This window comes from Sus scrofa, chromosome 7, assembly GCF_054392235.1.
Source record: "Sus scrofa isolate SSC_HxYL_T2T_F1_AM1 chromosome 7, Sscrofa_HxYL_maternal_Yorkshire_Landrace_v2.0, whole genome shotgun sequence".
Taxonomy (NCBI): Eukaryota; Metazoa; Chordata; class Mammalia; order Artiodactyla; family Suidae; genus Sus; species Sus scrofa.
In genome coordinates, this window is record NC_139389.1 from 28,789,102 (window position 1) to 28,803,624 (window position 14,523).

At 38.6% G+C, this 14,523-nt stretch overlaps 1 long non-coding RNA gene and 1 pseudogene across 1 annotated transcript in view; both read left to right on the top strand.

The window, feature by feature from the left end:
* LOC146401481 (uncharacterized) overlaps positions 1–14,523 on the top strand; it is a 366,756-nt gene that overhangs the window by 255,318 nt on the left and 96,915 nt on the right. The gene's annotated exons all lie outside the window — the stretch shown is intronic.
* Positions 1,615–14,523, top strand: part of LOC146401483 (butyrophilin subfamily 1 member A1-like) — a 31,547-nt pseudogene continuing 18,638 nt past the window's right edge.

Consider the following 14,523-nt stretch of genomic DNA (forward strand, 5'->3'; position numbering starts at 1 on the left):
TTTAGTCACTCTGTTGTGTACCAGAACTTTAATAGTATTTTAGGTCAATTATACTTCAACAACATACAAATAAACAAACTCATAGGAAAAAAAAAGATCCAATTTGTGGTTACTAGAAAAGGGGAGTGGAGGAAGGGGAATTTGAAAAGGGTAGTCAAGAGTTTTCAGTTACAAGATAAAGAAATGCTAGGGACATAATGTACAAAATGAAAGAGGTAATTCACATTGCTGTATGTTATGTACGAAAGTTCTTAAGAGAGTAAATCTTAAGAGATATCATCACAGGAAAATTTTTGTTCTATTTTAAATATGTATTTATATGAGATGATGGATGTTCACTAAAATTATAAAACTAATCATTTCATGATAAATGTAAGGCAAATGATTCTGCTCTCTACTTTAAACTTATACAGTACAGTGTGTCAGTTATATCTTAAACTGGAAGAAAAAAATTGAAAAAGTAAAACCTTACTGTGAACTTAAAAAAAATTCATACAGATTAGTCCTAATTCTTCCTGAATAATCTCCTCATTCTCATTATTCCTCCACTAGAATTTGTGAACCCTCCAGATTCTGGAGTCTGCAATCTTATGTCTTTAGCAGTGTTGATTCCCAGGGTCAGTACAAGTTTAATGTGACCACTGAGTGATAAAATGATAGAATGAGTATACCCGATAATATCTGTGGAAATTACTTTCTTCAGGTACTCAAAAAAACTGCAAAACTTTTCTTGACACCATAAGTCCAGTACAATAACTATTCAGATCTATTACTTCACTCATTCTTAAACTTACCATTTTCTCCGGGCTTCTCAGAGGCAACTTGATAAAACAAACTTAGCATGGTGATTAGAAGGGCAGCTGACATGATCTTGGATAATTTATTCATTATGATGTAAGGTGTGAAAAATGGAATCCCAGAAACTTCTCTGTTGCCTCCTATATAGATTAAAATTGTTTTTCTTGCCTTTTCCCCTATAAACAAACAGAAAAATCACAATCCAGGTCAATTTTCCTCAGGAAAAGCTGACCTCCATCACTTCCAAGGGATACAGGGTTGGGCCATGTTGGAAAATCAGGGACAGGGATGGAGTAGGGAGGAGCTTCTCTCCTGGGTCCTGTGCTTTGAGTGAAGTAACCTCATCTGACAGCACCAGCACAGGGGAGTGAAAAAAGCCCTGTCTGATCACACTTCTTCTATCATTCTCCTCTTCCTTCCTAAAGAAGGTATGAGAAGCTAGAAGAGATTTGGAAAGATTCCAGACCTTTAGAAGTAGATTTGCCTGAATGAATTCTTGCATGGGTTTTGGATGAATGATTGAGTTCAGGGGAGAAGGTGAGACAAAAGGAGACTCCTAATATTCTCTTCTGGCATGAAATAAATGCCCTGGCTGGATAGACAGTGATAGAAGGAAAACTAAGGGGGATAGAGATAATATAAGGATCATAGTATGGATTCAAAATCAATAGGGATAGAGCTAGATAAATTCTAAGGATGAGAGGGTATAAGATAAAACCTGGTCTCTAGGGTTGGAGAGGTTTACAGCTTTCTGGATGAGTCTTTAAGGTTTTCTAACCAGGGAAAGGAATAAATAAGAACAAAGACAGAAAAACCATGGGGATTAAAGATACTAAGGTCTTTCCCCCTAGATTCTCTGCTGGGTCTGTTGACCTTTCTCAGACTGTTTACACACACACCTCCACACCCAACATTGCCCTTCTTCCCCAAGGTAAAAATTTCTTTTTACACTTACCTGAATTAATCTCCAACAGACAATTCTAAGTTTCTTAGCATACACAGGACATCTCTCTTCTCTTATGCCTCCTCTAAAATAATTAAGCCCATCATCTGGAAGCATCAGTCAAACCACTCAGTTGTTTTCTTTCTGTGAACTGCATCCAAAAGGGAAATAAGAGTAGCACAAGGACGCAAGATAGCAAGGAAGGGACTTTGCTCTTCTCTAATGATGTGATAGCAAAAAGACCTCACCTAGCCATAAAGTCCAATATTTAATCTAGATATATACATGAAAACACACACACAATCCTCTGAAAAATTACAGTCTTTCTTCCTGCTTTTATTATTTTAAAAATAGAGCAAAGATTTAAACAATGCATTCTCACAGCAACTGCCCAGATTTATGTATTTACCTTGATTAGAGGAAGGATTGTGTATACAAGCTACCTCTACAAGTTTTTGCAATCTAGCTTTCTTAATCCTACAGTTAATGGAAAATCTACCCAGGAGGTCAAGAGGAGCTGACTTCTACAATTACATCTGCTGCATAAATGTTTGTAGCCTGTCCATGCAAAAAGCTACTGCACGTATTTATATCATCAAGAGTTTGTTTTCTCCAGGATACTCCCGTGATTTAAATACTGTCAGCCAGGCAAATTAAATTAGAACTCTGATGGTTGTTCTAGGCAAGAATACAGGAACCATCCACTTTTCATGTGTTCTTAGAACATTTGCACTCTGTTTAATCTCTTAGGGCAAAAACCCTAAATCTTAGGGATCATAAACTGAATTTACTAGATATCTCCTGATTTCTTGCATTTGATCCCTGGTAGACAACTGTCACTGACCCTCACGGCTCTCAGGCCCCCAGATGATGTCAACATCATGCACTTCTTTGGCCTTAGGGCCTTTTGTTCCTTGTCTCAGAATGCTCTACGTGGCCCTGCCTCTCAGATGGTAGTGCAACACGTTCCCAAATCTACCCCCTCCTCCTATCCAACAAGAGAAAAATATGTATACAGAAAACTTTGCAGATGAGAAATGCAGAAATGTGCTACTTGGAAGGTGTTCTTTTGGATTAATGGACAAAATTAAGAACAGATTTTGATGGTCCTGCACACACAAGGGACATCAGAAAGGCAAACTCCTCCAAAACTTCTCTCCTGCTTTGTGGAACTTGAAGGACATTATGGCCTGCAACCTTGCAAGTGCCAGGATGCCCAGATGCTCTTTTCCACATCTCTCTGTGTATATGAGTTGGGTAATTGCTAATAACTCTTTTACTACTGGACAAATTATCTTTATAGTTAAAGCAAAAAGAAAAAAAAAAGTAACGAATAGGGAAACTTTAAGCCAAAATGTAACACCCAAGCCCTACCATAAAAATTTCTTTAGAAGTATCAGGAATTTCTACCAAGTAAACGAACTGTTATTCTAAGCTGCTCAGGTGAGAGCCTTTGGCCACTGCTGATGGAGGAGGTGGAGTTGGTTTCTCTACCATTAACCTTCACAGAGGCCCCTCAAAAGTAAAAATGATAAAGACATTGTTGCAGCTCCTTCGCTTTAGATCCTGACTTCCCTTGGTAGAGACCACTGCTTCTGCTTCCCTAATTTAAGACTATGTCTCACGCTGATATATTGATTTTCTGTGTAATTTTCCTTGTATTTGAGTTTGGGGCACCTCTGCTGAATTATATATATATTTCACACTTTAGGATTTGTTCCTTTGTTGCCTTAAGTGTCGACTACGTTGTTCAGCGTTTTGGCGCCAGACCTCTGGTTGATCCATCAACATTTCTCACTGGGTTAGATTGGGAAGCACCATGGCATGCTGTTGTTAAGGTGCATAGTAGTTCCTGAAAATTTATTTCCAATAATAGAATTCAATCACTCTCAAATCAAGGGATTAAAAACGTGTCTCTCTTAATGCTCAGAAAACAATTTCCTTAATTGCAAGCTTGTTTTAATTTTGTTGATTTACACTCACACGCACAATGTGAAAGAGGGTAAAAACCTAGTAAATGCATTCGGGACAAATGAGCAATTGAATGATTTTCATGTTTCCTTCTATTTATTGTCTTTACCACTCTTGTCATCTGTATTTTCAAAGTAATTCATATAGAATGATCTATACATCTCCCCCCTCATAGTTTGCTGATTTTCCCATATCCATTTGCTTTCCATGAATTCTCTGCTGAGTGTAATAAGGTGCTTGTCTCTCTGTCTCTTTTTTCCTCTCTTTTTGGAATATTGTTGATCTTTAAACATCTTACATTAGATAATGAGAAAAAGTCATGTGAAGTTTTATTGCCTATGTAAGAAATCAGCCACAACTGCTGACTTAGCAAAGATATCTGGGCTATAAACCGGTTGACCTTTGTTATTTAGTCCACAGAATTGGGGAGGGGGAGATATGGATTTATTGCTATGAAAGTAATTGGATGAAATTTTTTTGTCTTTTGCCTTTTAGGACCATACCTGCTGCATATGGAGGTTCCCAGGCTAGGGGTCTAATCAGAGCTGTTGCTGCTGGCCTATGCCAGAGCCACAGCAACACGAGATCTGAGCCATGTCTGCCACCTACACCACAGTTCACAGCAATGCCGGATCCTTAACCCACTGAGCAAGACCAGGGATCAAACCCAAAACCTCATGGTTCCTAGTCAGATTCGTTAACCACTGAGCCATGATAGGAATTCTGGATGAAAATGTTTTAATATTTCATTGTTAAAAACCAAGAGAATCTTCTAGGTTCATAGCATATTGGGACATTTCAGAGAAAATCATGACAAAAATGGTGTACAAGAGCAATTAGAGAAAAGGAAATTAGAAAAGAACAAAGGAATATAATACAGGTCAGAGGAGCTTTGAGAAAGACTGAAGAGCAGCTACCTAGAGGAAACTGACAGATGTTGGAAGATTATTTCTTCATAGAGACAGAATGTTGGCTATGGAGGTTATTAGTCACTGCATATATAGTGGTGAGACTCTGGGCTCAGTCTGGAGTTGTGAGAATTAGGTACAAACTTTATGGGACATGGCAGTTTATGACTCTCCTCTTAAAAGGCTAAATGGTGACAAACCAAAAACAACTAAATAAGAGGCAAAATGCAGCTGGAACCATTTCTGATTTACCTGCACCAAAAAACTCCACAGTTTCCCGAACTCTGTCATCATCCTAGACACTCCCCTCTTCTCCAAAGCCTTCTTTTCCCTCTGCTCTTATGATGTTTCCCCATTTTTATGGTCTTGACACCTAGGAGCATCTATTTCCCATGAGATTTAAGCTTGTGTAGATTAATTTAGTCAACTCATAATTGTGGCTCAGTTGACTGCTTTAACCCTGATTTGGTGGTAATGTTCTTCTGCCTTGAGGGTCTTTGCCACCATGTATCCTCTTTTGCAATCTTTAGTAGTGGGTGAAATGTCACCTAATCTTTCCCAGGCATAATCATTTCAGGTAATTCTTGCTTCCCAGTCACTTTCATCTTTCACTTTCTGGTTTCCTTTCTACATAAACATGTTTTTGTATCTCCCATTTAAAAACAAAATAAAGTAAAGAAAGCTAGTCAAAATTAGCACAAAATTCCTTCCTCTAACCTGCTTTATGTTGTAGATTTGCCACATCTTTCTTCCTCTTATAGTCAATGATTCTTCAAAAGAGTGGTCCATACTCAGCCTTTTCACTTCCCTAACATCCATTCACGCTTCAAACCCCATCAGTCTGCTGAAGGTGCCTTAGGCAGATCACATGAGCTCTGCTTGAGCTTTTTTCAGCTTTGAGCTAACTTGACCTTCTATAGCATTTGGTCATATAGTGTTGTTAAGTCTGTGACATTCTTGTCTTGTTTGATTTCCATGAAATAGCACTCTTTTTGGTTTCTATGAGTCTCCGTGGCCCAATTATGGGGTCTTAACCTCTTCTCACACCCCAATTTTTCATACTGAGGTTTTTAAGCTTTTGCTTTACTTTTCTCAATCTGTATGATTTCTAGTCCTAATTTTATCTAGTCAAATGAATTTAGTAATCAACTGTATAAGTGTATTTTAGACATTCCTTCTGAGCTTTTGACAGACATTTTTTAAATTTTATTTTTTATGTATAACGATTTTTATTTTTTTCTATTAAAGTTGGTTTAAAGTGTTCTGTCAATTTTCTACTGTACAGCATGGTGACCCAGTTACACATGCATGTATACATTCTGTTTTAACACATTATCATGCTCCATCATTTGACAGATATTTTATTTTTTATTTATTTTATTTTTAATGAATTGTTTTTTATTTTTTTTCATTATAGCTGGTTTACAGAGTTATGTCATTTTCTACTGCACAGCATAGTGACCCAGCTACACATACATGTATAGATTCCTTTTTCTCACATTATCATGCTTCATCATAAGTGACCAGACATAGTTCCCAGTGCTACACAGCAGGATCTCATTGCTTATCCTGTTCAAAGGCAATGGTCTGCGTCTATTATCACCAAGTTCCCAATCCATCCCACTCCCTTACCCTCCTCCTTGGCAACCAAAGTCTATTCTCCAAGTCCATGATTCTCTTTTCTGTGGAAAGGTTCCTTTGTGCCATATATTAGGTTCCAGATATAAGTGATATCATATGGTTTTTGTCTTTCTCTTTCTGACTTACTTCACTCAGTATGAGAGTTTCTATTTCCATTCATGCTGCTGCAAATGGCTTTATTTTGTTCTTTTTAATGGCTGAGTAGTATTCCATTGTGTATATACACCACATCTTCCTAATCCAATCTTCTGTTGATGGACATTTGGATTGTTTCCATGTCTTGGCTACTGTGAAGAATGCTGCAATGACATGCAGGTGTATGTGTCTTTTTTAGGCAGAATTTTGTCTAGATATATGCCCGAGAGTGGGGTTGCTGGATCATATGGTAGTTCTATGTATAGATTTCTAAGGAGCCTCCATGCTGTTCTCCATAGTGGTTGTATGAACTTACATTCCCTCCAACAGTGCAGGAGAGTTCCCTTTTCTTCACACCCCCTCCAGCACTTGTTATTTGTGGACTTAGTAATGATGGCTGTTCTGACTTGTGTGAGGTGGTATCTCATGGTAGTTTTGATGTGCATTTCTCTAATTATCAGTGAGGTTGAGCATTTTTCATGTGCTTGTTGGCCATCTGTATCTCTTCCTTGGAGAAATGTCTATTCATGTCTTTTGCCCATTTTTCCATTGGATTGTTGGCTATTTGACTGTTGAGTTGTGTAAGTTGTTTGTATATTTTAGAGATGAAGCCCTTGTCAGTTGCATCAATTGAAAGTATTTTCTCCCATTCTGTAAGTTGTCTTCTTGTTTTATTTTTGGTTTCCTTTGCTGTGCAATAGCTTGTCAGTTTGAGTAGGTCCCACTTGTTTATTTTTGCTTTTATTTCTGTTGTTTTTGGCAATTGACCTGAGAAAGCATTTGTAAAGTTGATGTCAGAGAATGTTTTGCCTATGTTCTCTTCCAGAAGTTTGATGGTGTCTTATCTTGTATTTGAGTCTTTCAGCCATTTTGAATTTATTTTTGTGCGTGGTGTGATGGTGTGTTCTAGTTTCATTGACTTGCAATATTTGCTGAAAAGACTGTCTTTTCCCCATTTTATGTTCTTGCCTCCTTTGTTGAAGTTTAGTTGACCGTAGGTGTCTGGGTTTATTTCTGTGTTCTCTGTTCTGTTCCATTGGTCTGTCTGTCTCTTTTGGTATCAGTACCACACTGTCTTGATGACTGTGGCTTTGTAATATTGCCTGAAGTCTGGGAGAGTTATACCTCCTGCTTGGCTTTTGTTCCTCAGAATTTCTTTGGCAATTCTGGGTCTTTTGTGGTTCCATATAAATGTTTGGATTGTTTGTTCCAGTTCTGTGGAAAATGTCATGGGTAATTTGATAGGGATTGCACTGAATCTATAGATTGCTTTGGGTAGTATGGCCATTTTTACAATATTAATTTTTCCAACCCAGGAGCATGGAATATCTTTCCATTTCTTTACATCTTCTTTAATTTCCTTCATTAATGTTTTATAGTTCTCAGCATACAAGTCCTTTACCTCCTTGGTCAGGTGTATTCCTAGGTATTTGAGTTTTTGAGGTGCAATTTTAAAAGGTATTGTATTTTTGTATTCCTTTTCTAATATTTCATTGTAGTATATAGAAATGCGACTGATTTCTGAATGTTAATCTTTTTTTTTTCTTTTTCTTTTTATTTTCCCACTGTACAGCAAGGGGGTCAGGTTATCCTTAGACGTATACATTGCAGTTACAGTATTTTCCCCCACCCTTTCTTCTGTTGTGACATGAGTATCTAGACATAGTTCTCAATGCTATTCAGCAGGATCTCCTTGTAAATCTATTCTAGGTTGTGCCTGATAAGCCCAAGCTCCCGAACCCTCCCACTCCCTCCTCCTCCCCCCCTCCCATCAGGCAACCACAAGTCTCTTCTCCAAGTCCATGATTTTCTTTTCTGAGGAGATGTTCATTTGTGCTGGATATTAGATTCCAGTTATAAGTGATAGCATATGGTATTTGTCTTTGTCTTTCTGGCTCATTTCACTCAGGATGAGAGTCTCTAGTTCCATCCATGTTGCTGCAAATGGCATTATGTCATCCTTTTTTATGGCTGAGTAGTATTCCATTGTGTATATATATCACATCTTCCGAATCCAATCCTCTGTCAATGGACATTTAGGTTGTTTCCATGTCCTGGCTATTGTGAATAGTGCTACTATGAACATGCGGGTGCATGTGTCTCTTTTAAGTAGAGCTTTGTCCGGATAGATGCCCAAGAGTGGGATTGCAGGGTCATATGGAAGTTCTATGTATAGATTTCTAAGGTATCTCCAAACTGTTCTCCATAGTGGCTGTACCAGTTGACATTCCCACCAGCAGTGCAGGAGGGTTCCCTTTTCCCCACAGCCCCTCCAGCACTTGTTATTTGTGGACTTCTTAATGATGGCCATTCTGACTGGTGTGAGGTGGTATCTCATGGTAGTTTTGATTTGCATTTCTCTTATAATCAGCGATGTTGAGCATTTTTTCATGTGTTTGTTGGCCATCTGTATGTCTTCTTTGGAGAATTGTCTATTCAGGTCTTTTGCCCATTTTTCCATTGATTGATTGGTTTTTTTGCTGTTGAGTTGTATAAGTTGTTTATATATTCTAGAGATTAAGCCCTTGTCAGTTGCATCATTTGAAACTGTTTTCTCCGATTCTGTAAGTTGTCTTTTTGTTTTCTTTTGGGTTTCCTTTGCTGTGCAAAAGCTTTTCAGTTTGATGAGGTCCCATGGGTTTATTTTTGCTCTAATTTCTATTGCTTTGGGAGACTGACCTGAGAAAATATTCATGAGGTTGATGTCAGAGAGTGTTTTGCCTATGTTCTCTTCTAGGAGTTTGATGGTGTCCTGTCGTATATTGAAGTCTTTCAGCCATTTGGAGTTTATTTTTGTGCATGGTGTGAGGGTGTGTTCTAGTTTCATTGCTTTGCATGCAGCTGTCCAGGTTTCCCAGCAATGATTGCTGAATAGACTTTCCTTTTCCCATTTGATGTTCCTGCCTCCCTTGTCAAAGATTAATTGACCATAGGTGTCAGGGTTTATTTCCGGATTCTCTATTCTGTTCCATTGGTCTGTCTGTCTGTTTTGATACCAGTACCACACTGTTTTGATGACTGTGGCTTTGTAGTATTTCTTGAAGTCTGGGAGAGTTATGCCTCCTGCTTGGTTTTTGTTTCTCAGGATTGCTTTGGCAATTCTGGTTCTTTTGTTGTTCCATATAAATGTTTGGATTGTTTGTTCTAGTTCTGTGAACAACGTCATGGGTAATTTGATAGGGATTGCATTGAATCTGTAGATTGCTTTGGGTAGGATGGCCATTTTCACAATATTGATTTTTCCAATCCAGGAACATGGAATATCTTTCCATTTCTTTACATCTTCTTTGATTTCTTTGATTAAGGTTTTATAGTTCTCGGCATATAGGTCCTTTACCTCTTTGGTCAGGTGTATTCCGAGGTATTTGATTTTGTGAGGTACAATTTTAAAAGGTATCGTGTTTTTGTATTCCTTTTCTAATGTTTCATTGCTGGTATACAGAAATGCAACTGACTTCTGAATGTTAATCTTATATCCTGCTACTTTGCTGAATTTATTAATCAGTTCAAGGAGTTTTGGGGTTGAGTCCTTAGGGTTTTCTAGGTATAGTATCATGTCATCTGCATACAGTGACAGTTTGATCTCTTCTCTTCCTATATGGATGCCTTTGATTTCTTTTGTTTGTCTAATTGCTGTGGCTAGGACTTCCAAAACTATGTTGAAGAGCAGTGGTGAGAGTGGGCATCCCTGTCTTGTTCCAGATTTGAGGGAGAAGGCTTTCAGTTTTTCCCCATTGAGGATTATATTTGCTGTGGGTTTATCATAAATGGCTTTGATTATGTTCAGGAATGTTCCCTCTATACCCACTTTGGCGAGGGTCTTGATCATGAATGGATGTTGAACTTTGTCAAATGCTTTTTCTGCGTCTATTGAGATGATCATATGATTTTTGACTTTTTTTTTGTTAATGTGGTGTATGATGCTGATTGATTTGCATATGTTGAACCATCCTTGTGAACCTGGGATGAACCCAACCTGGTCATGGTGTATAATTTTTTTGATATGTTGTTGGATTCGGTTGGCTAAGATTTTGTTGAGAATTTTTGCATCTATATTCATCAATGATATTGGCCGATAGTTTTCTTTTTTGGTGGTATCTCTGTCTGGTTTTGGAATGAGGGTGATGGTGGCCTCATAGAATGTCTTTGGGAGTATTCCTTCTTCTTCAACCTTTTGAAAGAGTTTAAGGAGGATGGGCACCAATTCCTCTTTATATGTTTGATAGAATTCACCTGTGAAGCCATCTGGTCCTGGACTTTTATTTGTAGGGAGTGATTTTATGACCTCTTCAATTTCATTTCTAGTGATGGGTCTGTTCAGTTGGTCTGTTTCTGCTTGATTCAGTTTTGGCAAGCTGTAAGATTCTAGAAAATTGTCCATTTCTTCCAGATTGTCAAACTTGTTGCCATACAGTTGTTCATAGTATTCTCTTATGGTTTTTTGTATTTCTGCTGTATCCGTTGTGATTTCTCCTTTTTCATTTATAATTTTGGTGATTTGGGTTCTTTCTCTCCTCTTTTTAGTGAGTCTGGCCAGGGGTTTGTCAATTTTGTTCACCTTTTCAAAGAACCAGCTCTTGGTTTTATTAATTTTCTCTGTTGTTTTTTGAGTCTCTATTTTATTGATTTCTTCTTTGATCTTTATAATTTCCTTCCTTCTGCTGACTTTAGGACTTTTTTGTTCTTCTTTTTCTAATTCGTTTAGGTGGAGGGTTAAGTTGTCAATTTGGGATCTTTCTTCTTTTTTGAGAAAGGCCTGGATTGCTATAAATTTCCCTCTGAGCACTGCTTTCGCAGTATCCCATAGATTTTGAGAGGTTGTGTCTTCATTATCATTTGTTTCAAGGTAGTTTTTAATTTCCTTCTTGATTTCCTCATTGACCCATTGGTTTTTTAGTAGCATGTTGTTTAGTCTCCATGGAGTAGGTTTTTTCTCTTTGCTTTTCCCATGGTTGATTTCTAATTTCATGGCATTGTGGTCAGAGAAGATATTTGAGATAATTTCTACGCTCCTAAATTTATTGAGATTCGCTTTGTGTCCCAATATGTGGTCGATTCTTGAGAATGTTCCATGAGCATTTGAGAAGAATGTGTATTCTGATTTTTTTGGATGTAGTGTCCTGAAGATATCAATTAAGTCTAACTTTTCTATTGTTTCCTTTAGGACCTCTGTTGCTTTATTGGTTTTCTGTCTAGAGGATCTGTCCATTGATGTGAGGGGGGTATTAAAGTCTCCTACTATGATTGCATTCTCATCAATATCTCCCTTTATGTCTGTTAATATTTGTTGTATGTATCTGGGTGCTCCTGTATTTGGGGCATATATGTTGACGATAGTAACATCCTCTCCTTGGATGGATCCCTTAATCATTAAATAGTGTCCTTCTTTGTCTTTCTTTATGTCTTTTGTTTTAAAGTCCATTTTGTCTGATATGAGCGTTGCGACTCCTGCTTTTCTGTCATGTCTATTGGCGTGAAATATTTTTCCCCACCCTTTCACTTTCAATCTATATGTATCTTTTGTCCTAAGGTGAGTTTCTTGTAGGCAGCATATTGAAGGTTTTTGCCTTTTTATCCACTCAGCCATTCTGTGTCTTTTGATTGGGGCATTCAGTCCATTGACATTTAAGGTGATAATTGATAGATGATTATTTATTGCCATTTGAACCTCGTGTTCCAGTTGATTCTATGGTTCTCCATTCTTCCTTTCTTTTTTTTTTTGGTTGGATGGTCTCCTCTTATTATCTGTTTGAGTGTTTTTTTTTTCATTTTTTGCAAATGCAATATTTGGTTGCCCTGTTTTTTAAGTATGCTAACCCCTTCCCATAAATGTGTGTTTTAGCCTGATGGTCCTGTAAGTTCAAACACTTCATTACTATATTAAAATTAAGAAGAGAGACATACATATAAACAAAAAGGGTTATTTACCTCCTGACATCCCTTGCCCACATTTTATGGTTTTGATGACTCTTTTTTATTTTTTTCTTTTTAATTTTATTTTGTTTGAAGCATGTTCATGATTAGATCTGTATGCTGGCTTATTTGAGTGACTGCTCTCTGATTGCAGTTTCCTCAGTCCTAGTTCTTCCTCTTCTTCTTTTTTTTTTCATTTCTTTTTTCTTCTCTTTCCTTCCTTTCTTTTTGGTTTAGAGAAGCCCTTTCAATATTTCCTTTAACCTGCGTTTTGTGTTGCTGTATTCTTTAAGTTTTTGTTTGTTGGGAAAAATTTTTATTTCCCCTTCTATTTTAAATGATATTCTTGCTGGATAGAGTATTCTAGGTTGCATATTTTTTCCTTTTAGCACTTTAAATATCTCTTGCCATTCCCTCCTGGCCTGTAGTGTTTCTACAGAGAAATCAGCTGATATTCTTATGGGGGTTCCCTTGTAGGGAACATTCTGTTTTTCTCTTGCTGCCTTGAGGATCCTCTCTTTGTCACTAACTTTTGCCATTTTTATTATAATGTGTCTTGGTGTGGGTCTGTTTGGGTTCAGTTTGTTTGGGGCCCTCTGTGCTTCTTGTATCTTGAATCCAGTATCCTTTAGATTTGGGAAGTTTCCAGCGATAATTTCTTCAAATATATTTTCCATTCCCTTATCTTTTTCTACTCCTTCTGGAATTCCTATTATGCGTAGATTGGCCCGTTTTATATTATCCCATAGGTCTCTTATATTGCTTTCCAGTTTTTTGATTCGGTTTTCTGTCTGTTGACCAGATTGAGTGATTTCCATTATTCTATCTTCCATATCACTGATTCATTCTTCTGCATTATTCATTCTGGTTTTTACTGCCCCTAGTTCAGTTTGCATCTCTGCAAATGAATGTTCTAGTTTTTCTTGGCTCCTCCTTATATTTTCTAGTTCCTTTCTGAGGGTATCTGCATTACTGTTCATATCTTCTCTTAATTCCTTCAGTATTTTCACTATTTCTCTTTTGAACTCCAGTTCTGTCAGACTGCCGAGATCTGTTTCATTGTTGACTGTTTTAGGTGAGTTCTCCTGTTGGTTTGACTGGGGGTGGTTTCTCAGCTTCTTCATCTTGCTTGTTGTTTTCTTTCTCCTGAGGGAGTTGTACTCTCCGTGATCGGGCAGTGTTTGCCTTGTCACTGCCCTGGAATATTTCCTGAGGGCTGGCGTTGTTGGTCAATCTTTTTTGAGGCAGTGTGGCTTTTCTGGAGTGTTGATGGGACTAACAATGTTTCTTTGAAGCAAAGGAGGACTTCCTGAGGGCAGACAGGACTGAGAGGTCCACACCGCGATGGTAGCAGATTTCACTTGGTCATGCAGAGCTTGCTCTGGTGTTTTTAGGCTGTGGACTTCTTGCAGGGGGTTGGAGGTGTTGGGCAGCTGCTCTTTAGGGGTGCATCACCCCCTGGGGGCTGGAGCAGCTATCTGGGTCACTGAGAACCTGAGAGGCTCTTCCCTAGGGCAGCCCAACTCAGAAGGACAGCCTGAGAATGTAGGTGGATCTTTTCACAGTCTGGCTGAGCTTGTTGCAGCTTTTCTGGGCTGCAGGGGGTCCTGCCTAGAGTTGGCACTCCTATGCAGCTGGTCCACTAGAACATCCCCTGGGGGCTTGGGCGGGTAGCAGGGCCGTCGGAAACCAAAGAGGCTCCTCCCCGGGGCAACCTTCGGAGGCGAGGACTCGTGCCCAGCCCCCACCCAGGCGTCTCAAGTTTTGGTAACTGTGCCCGTAGTTCAGATGGTCCGTTGGGTTCTTGATCGGCTTTTCCGTACTCCAACTTACTGCTACACTCTTCTCTGCATCTGGAGATTCCTCCGGTTCATTTGATCTTTCGCCCGGTAGGTGACTTTCCAGGGTGCGGGATCCCTTTCTCCTCCGCAGTTCCCTTTGGGGAGCCCCCGTCCTGCTCGGATTCACCTTCTCTCACTCTCATCTTTTCTCCTGTTCTGCCCAATAATGTCACGAATTTCTTGCAGTTATTGGAGTTTAGGTTCCTCTGCCAGCGATTGGTTGCTGTTCTGTGCGAGTCATTTATTCTGTAGATGTGCTTTTTTTGTTGTGTTTGTGGGAGAGGGCGAGCGTGTCTTCCTACTGCTCCGCCATCTTGTCCTCTCTCCTGAATGTTAATCTTATATCCTGCTACTTTGCTGAATTTGTTGATCA